The sequence below is a fragment of the Mus pahari genome, chromosome 18 (genome assembly GCF_900095145.1).
Source record: "Mus pahari chromosome 18, PAHARI_EIJ_v1.1, whole genome shotgun sequence".
NCBI classification, from domain to species: Eukaryota; Metazoa; Chordata; class Mammalia; order Rodentia; family Muridae; genus Mus; species Mus pahari.
In genome coordinates this window covers 54,056,084-54,066,516 of record NC_034607.1, presented here as the reverse complement: position 1 = coordinate 54,066,516, position 10,433 = coordinate 54,056,084, and the positions used below count along the sequence as shown (strand labels likewise).

Below are 10,433 nucleotides of genomic sequence, written 5' to 3'. Positions count from 1 at the left end.
CAAAAAAAAAAAAAAAAATTGTTCGTACATAGCATACCTAACTCTAGACAATGGCTATTCATCCTTCACAAACTATAAGGATGGTCTAACATAAAGATTAAGAAGGGCTGGAGAGATGGCTCAGTGGTTAAGAGTGCCGACTGCTCTTCCGAAGGTTATGAGTTCAAATCCCAGCAACCATCCATAATGAGATCTGATGCCCTCTTCTGGGAAAACAGCTACAGTGTACTTACATATAATAAATAAATAAATCTTAAAAAAAAAAAGATTAAGAAGAGGCCTTCTACTCTTCCACAATTAAATAATTTAATTAATTAATTAATTAATTAACACCTGAAATGGCTTAATACACTTCTTTCCAACAGGCTGAAGTTTCCACAAGGGCAAAACTGTGTGTATTTTGTTTTCTGCTCTAATGTTTGTTGTATGACGAATCAAAGTTCCGCTATCATGCTACCTTGGTATCTGAGAAATGATATGATTCAATTTTACTAGCATAATCTAATAATCAAAACTGAATTCAGGTGGTGCATTCTAGCACTTAGGAAACTGTAGCAGAATTTTAGGGTAAGCCTACACAACAGAGCAAGATGTTGTCTTTAACACACACACTCAACTTCAAGTATTATTGACTTTCCTGTAAATGTACATTTGTACATATATTAGAGAATAAAAGAACACTTGATGCTTATTGATAATAGATATCATTTAAAAATCTTTCCTAAAACTACCTCATGAAATTTGTAACAACCCTACCATATAGTTACTATCACTGGGTTCTACTTTATATGTGTGGGAACAGGGGGATTAAGTGGTGTGTGACTCACTGGAAGCGCCACTACAGAGCCCGCACAACTCTGACTGGCGTCCTACTCCCAGAGGTTAAGTAAATCTTCCTGCCTCTGCATCTCAAAATATCTAAGAGTATGTGCAATCATATCTAAATTAAATACTCTCTAAGTAAATAAAATCCAACAAGTTCCCCAAACACTAACCCAGCAATACTGAGCTATTTAAATCCAACTGTTTCTCTAGTTTAGAATGCATCTACACTACACCACAAGGGGTGGCTAGTAAATACTAATAAAAATTAAAGCAGTCAAGGAAATATCTGCAACCAAAAAAAAAAATAATAATAATAATCCTAGGGCACCTCTCCCTTCCTAAGTCTCTTTACTAGATCTTTAAATGCTAGATCAACTAAGAAACAGAAAAAACAAAAACAAAAACAAATTTGGGACTTTTTGTTATATAGATTACTGTAAAAAAAATGTAGTGGTAATAATTTTTTTTTGGGGGGGGGACAGGATTCACCAAGATTTTAGGACAAAAATGATGTGATCATCCCAAAATTTAAAATGATCCTAGAGAGGATTATCCAAGATAACAGCTATAATGCATCAAATTTCTGACTGTTCATAATCAGCAAAGATAGCAACTAAGGAAGGCCAGGAGCCATGTGCAAGGCCCTTGTTTCAATCCCCAGTAACAAACAACAAAAAGACAACACTGGTGTATAAGACCCCAGAATGATAGGGACTGTCTGTCTAAAACGAGGGCAGTTGCCTTCCTTTTGTCACTTACTACACTGAACCCAACACTATCAGAGAAATGACAGATAAAATTATCTATATTGATTCTAGCATCTGTTTAAGAAATAATAAAAAGACTTGGAGGTAAGGGACACCCGTGCAACACTTCATGTGCTGTTATGCATACACATGTGTATGTTACAGGAAACATACACACGCGTACAGAGACTATCTTATGTATTGTATGGATGCAACGCCTGTCAATTAAAAAGCCTATAGCCTATGGCTTAGGCAGGAAATAAAAGGTGAGACACCCAAAAGGAGAGAGGACTCTGGGATAGAATGGGAGGCGCATGAAGATCCACCCAGAAGATGCGAGATGGAGGCAAGCCACCTGAGTACATGTGGTTACCCATAGCAAAACAATTGGATACCTTAAGTTTTGATCTAGTCAGAGTAGAGACTAGCGAAATGGCTAAGATATTTGTAAATATATTTTGAGTCTGAGTCTTATTTCTATGAGCATGGGGCTAGGAGGCAAAACCAGGCCTAACTTCTACACAGACACACACACACACACACACACACACACACACACACACACCCCAGATATGTCTATCTGTAACAACAGCACTTGAAGAACAGAACTTTAAGGTCATCTTTCCCTGCAGAGCTAGCTAGCTAGTTCATGGCCAGGCTGGACCATATGGCACCCTGCCTCAAAAATACAGAGTCGGAGAGGGAGAAATGTGGGTAGACAGACAGACCGACATTAAGTCATTGTAGGCAGAACACAATGTATTCATTTTTTATGCTCTAGCAAACCCTATAACATTTAGTGAGCAAACATTTAAAAACTAATTCTAGCAGAATGTCATGCTAGGTAACTGCACAGGAAGATGTGAAGTCAAGCAAACCCACCAGCCACCAACTCACCTACACAGTCTGACAGATGACTGAACCTGCCTGGGTCCTAAGCAACCATACCTATTGTTTAAATCACAGTAACAAAAAAAGTGGTGGTATTCCTGCCAGTGTAGGCATCTGAATAACAGTTTCTCTATCAAGTATTCTTTACTGCTCCAGCTTGGAAAAGATCAATATATAAGCATTTCATTCTAACAACCCATTTTCTTAAAAAAAAAAAAAACCTTCAGATTATAATACAAAGAACATGTTTTTTTTTTTTTTACTATGACAGATTTTTATTCAAAACCCAGCCAGCACAACATTTACATAATGTCTCATTATTTGCAAATATACAGTATTATATATGCAAAAATACAATATTCCCTGCAGGGCTGTTGCTGAGAATTATATACTCATGTGTCTAGTAGCATAATAGCATGCCAGGACACAACAGGCAATAAGAGCTAGCAATTATTGATATTATTAATAAATGTTCAATCAGTACAAAAGAAAGGTTTACTTCAAACTGGAGAGATGGCCCAGTGGCTAAGAGCTCATTATTCTTCCAGAGTATATGAATTCAAGCCCTGCACCCTTGTCAGGTGGGACCCATACACTGATTTGGGTGGGAGGCTGGGTATCATTCGATTAAACTTTTAAGGATGAAAATGCTGGACAAAGCCACAGTACAGCCAAATCTTAATTCAAAAGAAACTTTTCCCCATTTTTCTTTGTATTTCTTTAAAAAAATAAAAAAACACATAAACCACAAGGGCGTGTTTTTAATCAGTTTCCTAAACCCTTCACCTCTAAGGATATGTAACAAATTCAAAGTAACTACACACCTTTAATCCTAGTACTTAGGTAACAATACACCTTTAACCCTAGTGCTTAGGAGAGAGAGGCAAAAGTTTATCTGTGAGCTCCAGGCCAGCCAGTGCTACATAGTGAAACCCTGTCTCAAAAACAAAAACAACAAAAATCGCTATTAGCACCATATCACTGCAGAATCTAATATTAAATTCTGCTCTGTGAATCCACAAGTTAAGAGTATTTCTACAAATTAGAAAATTTTTTTCAAAGCTGGATGTGATGCTACACTACATATCTGTGATCCTAAGATTCAGAGGGCAGAAATGGGACAATCAAAAGTTTGAGACCAGTGTGAACTTACAGCAAGATCTTGTCTGAAACATAAAAAAAAAAGAGAGGGCCAACAAGATGACCTGTCACATCCTTGTAACTTCTGTTGATTCTTGAAAACTAACTCCCACAAGAGTCCTGACCTCTACCTGTACATGTGCCCCCGTCTTTTCCCAATCTGTTTTCCTACACATATATTTTCATATTTCAATTTCAATTCAAAGCACTTCTCAAACAAATAAGACAGGCTTCTGGTGCCCAAAGAACTAAATCTGTATTAAGAAAGAACTCCCAGAAAGGCAAAGAATGGCTGAAGAGATGGGTCAGTGCTTAAGAGTATGTGCTAATCTTGCAGAGGAGCAGGGTTCAATCCTCAGCAGCCACACCGGGCAGCTCACAACTCCCTGTAACTGCAGGTACAGGTGTTCTGACAGCAGTTTCCGTAGGCACTTGCATACATGTGATCTGCATACATGCACACATGTGATCTGCATACATACACACTGGCACACACTAACATGTAAAATTCACATTTTTTAAAAGGCAAGAAAAGTCTTGCCTTCTTTACACCTGCAAACTCTAGTCTAGATGATGCCTCAGACCTGTAACACCAGGACTCAGGATATGGAGGCCAGAGGACCAGAAGCCCAAGGTCAGTCTCAGTTACACAAAAGGCTTTGAGACAGACTGACACACACATATTCACACACAGCACACAAACACACGCACAGGTGCACCCCCCCCACACACACCAAAGCTATGAAGATAGCTGACAACAAATTAAATTATTCTGTTAATTTATCAGAATATAACGACTTGGGAAAAATGAAAACGTGTGTTGACAGCAAAAGGACGGCTATTTTTATGGGACACATACTAAAGTTGTATGATAGTAGCTTACAAATGGCTACTTAAAGAGCTCTGTTTGTGTGTATAAACGCTAATGAAATCAAAAGACACAGTAAAGCAGTACCCCTACTTTATGATACCAGACATACCTCCTGCTATAATATATCATGATATACCAGACATAAGAATGTTTCTCTTGCTCACAACTCCAGGCTTAGCACCTACGTACAGTAAATGCTCAAAAGTATTTGTCCATGTTTTTTGTTTGTTGTTTTATGTAACAGAAAATTAGGTTGAGGGGGGAAAAAAACCACATCCATCAAAATTGGGTTAAGACCTGTGAACATGGACTGTTGTAGTAGACCTGGAGTGGAGAGTGAGTGGAGTATGTAAATGAGGAAAGCAAAGGTCATGGTCAATGATGGTATTCAGTTTATGGTGTGTCAGCATGTACCCTTAATATACTACACAGGTACTTTACCTGTTTACGTGTACTAAACCCACAAGCCACGTCTCATCGTGAGAAATACATCAGGTAAGTCTCAGTTCTAGGACATTCTATACAATTTCTAAAAACTAGCTATGGAATAAAAAGGGACATTAGAGAAAAATCAGGGAAATTTGAATGATTTGTCTAATTAACAGTAATACTGGAATCTTGTTTCCTTAATTGTGACAATGTACCAGAGTATGTAAGAAGCTAATCAGACAAACTGGGTAAGGTTTTGCATGTTTTCTGCAAATGCAAAACTATTCTAAAATAAAGTTTGTTTAAATAAAAACTAATTGAGGATAAATATTCTTTTGGTGGCAAGACAGTGACAGCATTCTACTGTTGTGGAACTAAAAGTATTATCAGTAAAGTAACACTGAAAGCATGATAAAGTCTACAGTATTCATTGCAAACCTCCCTGTCACCATAGCTAATGCCTATCACATTCCAGTTTCCCAAGCAAATTCATACCACTAGCTGTCACCTCTGCATTGCCCCCAAGCTCTGTGGGCCACTCCTACAGGTCACGTTCACCCTGCCTTCTCCTATTCATCTACATTCAGCCGACTAAACTTAGCATCCTGACTATTACCGCCAGCCCTAACTTCATCTCCTCATCACTGTTTCCTTCAGTAGCACTCTCTCCAGTTCCTCCCAGTTCTCTGAGTGCTGGGCCACGCTGAGTCAAAGGAGCCTTCCTCCAAAGAGGATTATTTCATTTCCAACTCATTCTGGAGGAAATGAGACCATATTTAAATTCAGGAGTAGTTCTTCGCTTCCCACCTTTACTTATAAAAACAGATATTTCTACTTCACACCTCACACCACAAGTCTTACTTTTTCTTTATTCAGACTAGACAGAGAGTATATATCTAAAATAAGGCTAGGGGTGTCTTGCTGGCAAATACATATATTCTATGTATCTTGCTGTTCAAGGACTTATCTTTTAATTAGGGTAATAAAACCTAAAAGATAATAAAACATTAAGGAATCCCTCTTGTTTAACTCCACTCACTGCTCTTTTGATAAAGCTTACTTACCACATAGTATTCAATATATTTTTTTATTTTGTTAAATCAGAGAGGCAGCAGAGAATGCTACAGCCTGAAAGAATTATATGCTGTTACAAAAGGAAAAGAATTTATGGTTGAAAGTAAAGATGGATCTAGAAGTCTGTGATTCCAAGGCTCACGGAACAATCAGTATTACACTTGAGTGTCCGAGTGTATTTCCAACAGATAAAAAGATACGGTCAACATAAATATAAATTGTAGTACCATGCTGAGGTATAATAATTAAGTTTCTGCAAAACAGTAGAAGATTAAGATGAAAGAAAAGATTGGAACCAAAATGTGAAAGTTAACAAAATAAATTTCATATGCACGCTTAATTAAAGGGGGGGGTAGTGGTGCACGCCTTTAATCCCAGCACTGAGGCAGGTGGATCTCTGAGTTTGAGGCCAGCCTGGTCTACAGAGTGTTCCAGGAACCAAACAAAAACAAACTAAATAAATTAATAATAAACAGAGGATGGCCATTTGGGTGACACTATTAGCATGGAAGTTCTCCCGTAGAAAGCAACACCTGCCTTTTCCAAGAAGCCTCTCCTACTCTCCCAAGCCATCTATAAGGTTTCTTCCTTCCCCACTGACTCTCTTACACTCACTCTCTTAATCTGACTCTTATTACAGTTTAACTCCTGTACTGTCTCAGTTGTGTTTTACTTCTTCAACCTAAAGCCCTGAGCACTCAAAACTATAACTGGAAGACTGTTTGCATTTACATAAAACCCAGTTATTAATACACAATCTAAAGCCAACAACAACAAAAAAAAAAACCAGACAATTAAAAAATACATCATTCTTCAGCTAAAAAAAAAAAAGGATATGAATTTGGGTGGGTGCAAAGATGTGGGTGGATCTGGGTTGTTCCACTGTATAACAGTCTTAAAGAATAAAAATATTATTTATAAAAATAACAAAACATATACAAGTTAACTGTGGTGGTACACACCTATAAAGCCAGCTCTTGGGAGACAGAGCAGGTGATGCTCTGGGAATTGCAAGCCAGCCTGACCCACAGAGCAAGTTCCAGGCCAGCCAGGGCTGGCTACAGTCAGAGAGCATCTCTCAAAACAACAAAAGCAAGCTGCAGAAGCAGGAGGGTCACTCCAACTGTGAGGCCAGCCTGGACCACATGGTGAAAGCCTTCTCAACACACACATAATCACACACACACACACACACACACAGAAACACACACAAATAATCACACACACACACAGAAACACACACAAATAATCACACACACACACAGAAACACACACAAATAATCACACACACACATACACACACACACACATAATCACACACACACACACACACACACATACACACACACTTGCAGTTTGAGTAGTGTTTTTAAACTTCACTTTGCTTTAAACTACTGTTTTCAGTCTTTCAGTCTTCTGGCTTTATGTAAATGTCTCTTCATTTCTCTTCAGTTCATTTACTTTTCTTTCCTCAACTATGAACTGTTCTCAGAGGTCAGTAAACACTCATTTTCCAGTCTATCTTCTTTTCTACAGAAAGCTTTATGGCAACTCTTCATTAACTTCATTAGAACATTCAAAACCCCATTAAACGAAGCTGGAATGATTTCTCCAGAACTCTATAAATGTATTTCCTTCTTATGGTTTAACAATCAAGTAAAACTAAGTAACAACAGAAACATGTTACAGAAACAAAATTGCCAAAAAAATGACACAAGATGCATTGGTAATCTATGACTGTAAAGATATTCTAAAACTTCACTCTCCAAAAGTTTATTTTTTTAACTTTAACCATTTTCTCTTTCACTTTTATATACTATAATTTCCACTTATGATGAATTCTGCTCAAATCTGACTGCATACAGAACTAGTATTTAGCCTTAAAAAGATAATTCCATTGCTAATATATGTAAAATTAAACAAATGAGTTTTTCATAAGCCCTAAATAATGTCAGAATGTTATCATTTCAGATTCATTAGATTCGCTCGTTAATGGCTTTGAAATTAAAACGATTTTTCTAAAGAATCAGGTAATTCTTTTATAAAGGCATCGTCCTGTCGCTCTTTGAGGATATACCTAACACTGCTGAAATTTTAAGATGAATCATTAAAGTTGCAGCGGATGGCAAAAATGGCAATATACACCTTACCAGAATTGCAAAGGAAAGCTAGTCTACGATTCAGGTGAAACAACTAGAAACGATCGGTTCGGCTTTTTTCCACTTCCCCTTCTTAGAGCGCAGAACCCAAGACTATTCCATTACAAAGCCCCAGCTGCGAGAGAAGCCTCAAGCTCTGGCCGCTAGAGCACTCGACTGCACTCAGCCGGCCACGTGGCTGTCACAATCAGAAGACAGGAGAAAGAGCACCAACTAACCTGGAAATAATTAACCGCTCACAGCGGAGTTGGAAATCGCACCAAAAAAAAAAAAAAAAAAAAAAAAAAGTCTGTCATTTCTCTGCACTTATGACTCCTCTCACCACCACCCAAAAGGTGGAAAAAGGAAAGCTTTAGAGCAGAAACGAAGTGCAAGAAGATCTCGAGAGCGCGGCTTCCCAATAAAACAGCTACCCCAACTCGCGTGAGGTGCGGTGGGAACCCAGGCATTTTGCTGGAGGGCAGCCGGGGGCGGAGTTTGGAGTGCAGACCGAGCACCGAGCACGTGCACTCCCTCCCCGGGGCCCCGCTTCGGGACGCCGGCCACTGCACGCCGGCCGGCACCCAAGCTCAAGGCCGCCGACCACCGCGCACCCTTCCCGGCTGGAGCGCGGGCCCGAGGGCAGAAGTAACCTCGGCCCCGAAGGAGATGGCGAACAGGAAGTGCACATGTTGCAACGCCGAAACAGTCCAAGTCCCACCCCCACACCACCCCACCCCTGGCCCGCCGGGCTTGGGGGCGCCGGCCCCTCGAGACCGGGGTCGGGGTCGCCACCCCACATCGGGCTCCGCACCCGAAGTTTACGTGGGTCGCGCGCGGCGCCTCCTGGGCTCTACTCCGGGCCCAGCCATCCCGCCCGGGCCGGGCTGGACCCGGACTCCACGCCGCGCGCGTCCCGCTCGGATGGGAGCCGGCGCGGCGACGTGGCTGGCGCGGGCTCCCCGGGACGCTTAGAGCAACTCCCCGGTCGCAGGTTTCCGCCGAGCTCGCCTGGCCGTCCTCTGCCATCAGCGGCTCCGGCTGCGCGACGCCCCCTCCGGTACGGTCATTACCACGGGAGAAAACTCCTAACTCCTCACTCACCGGGGCCGTGCTCGGCTCGGTTCCACACCCCCGGCAGCCCACGCTCCGCCGGAGCCGCGCGCCGGGAACACCCCCGCGCAGGGCGCCAATTCTTCACGGGACACAAAAAAATGTCCCGGCGCGTCACGGGACGGCCGCCTCCGCGCCCCCACGCCCAGGGCCGGCCGCACGCGCTGCCTCCGCGCCGCGCCGCGCCGCGCCGCCCGGGGACTCACCGTCACTCGGCCGCCGCGAACCGGAGGCGAGGGCCGGGCCGGGCCAGACACAATATGGCAGAGCACCGCAGCTGCTCCCGTGGCTCCCAGCAGCCGCCTCCGGGACACCCAGCCGCGAGCAGGCAGTGGCAGCTGCGGTGGCGGCCGCCGCAGCACCACATCCCCCTCCCGCCTGCTCGCTTCCTCCCCTCCTCCCCGCCCCGCTGCCATGGCAACGCGGCGCCAAGGCGCTCGGCCCCGCCCCTCCTTCCGTCCCGCCTCCCGCAGCCCGCCCTGGCCTCGTCCCGCCTCCTACCAGGGCGGCGGTCGCCCCTCCTGGCTGTCCTGCAGGCGGGTGGGGGAAGGTGGCGTCCGGAAGGGTGGAGCGGGCTCGGAAGGCAAGGCGGGGTGGGGACACGGAGGTTTCGGAGCAGGGCGAGCCGGCGGGAAAATGAAAAGACCTCGCCTGTCGCCGGAAGGACCTATGGGAGGGCGACAGAGGTGCGGCGCGGCTGCTGAGTGGACGAGCTGGCGCGGGACGCGCGAGTGTCCGCCCGCGACGCGTGTGCTGGGGCTGCCGCGACGGTCCGAACAGCCCTGGGCTTTGAAAGTGTGGGGACCGGGAAGCTTTATCGGGAACGACGCTGCCTTCGTCGGACTGAAATGCAGTGGAAACTCATGCAGAGCAGATTTTAGAGGGAAAATGGGCTTGGGAATCAGATCCAAATTTTCCTCAAGATTCACTGTCAGTCTGTCTCCCAAATAAAAAACCAGTACTAAAAGGCAAAACAAAATAAAATGTACAGAGCCCTCACTAATTGCTTTGTACAGTAATAAGGACTTAATATGCATTGTACACGTATTGCCTACATTGCGTTGTGGGTACAATGCTGCTAGATAAAACGGGAGTGTCCAGTTAATTCTGAATTTCAGACAAATGTAGAATAATTTTTAATGTTAAGGACATTCCCTTTGGGGGTATACTTTCTGGTTGTTTCATGTTTTGGTGAATCTGTCAACT

The 10,433-nt window shown here is 43.1% G+C and overlaps 1 protein-coding gene across 3 annotated transcripts in view; it reads right to left on the bottom strand.

Moving 5' to 3' along the window:
- Foxn2 (forkhead box N2) overlaps positions 1-9,557 on the bottom strand; it is a 36,063-nt gene extending 26,506 nt beyond the window's left edge. The window contains exon 1 of one of the 3 annotated variants that reach the window (XM_021218481.2): positions 9,434-9,557. The gene's annotated coding sequence lies outside the window, so the exon portion shown is untranslated. Of the gene's footprint in view, positions 1-8,353; positions 8,373-9,218; positions 9,304-9,433 lie in introns of those variants that run through there. The other 2 variants (XM_029531401.1, XM_029531402.1) reach the window with 2 other exon arrangements.
- Positions 9,558-10,433: the final 876 nt, after the last annotated feature.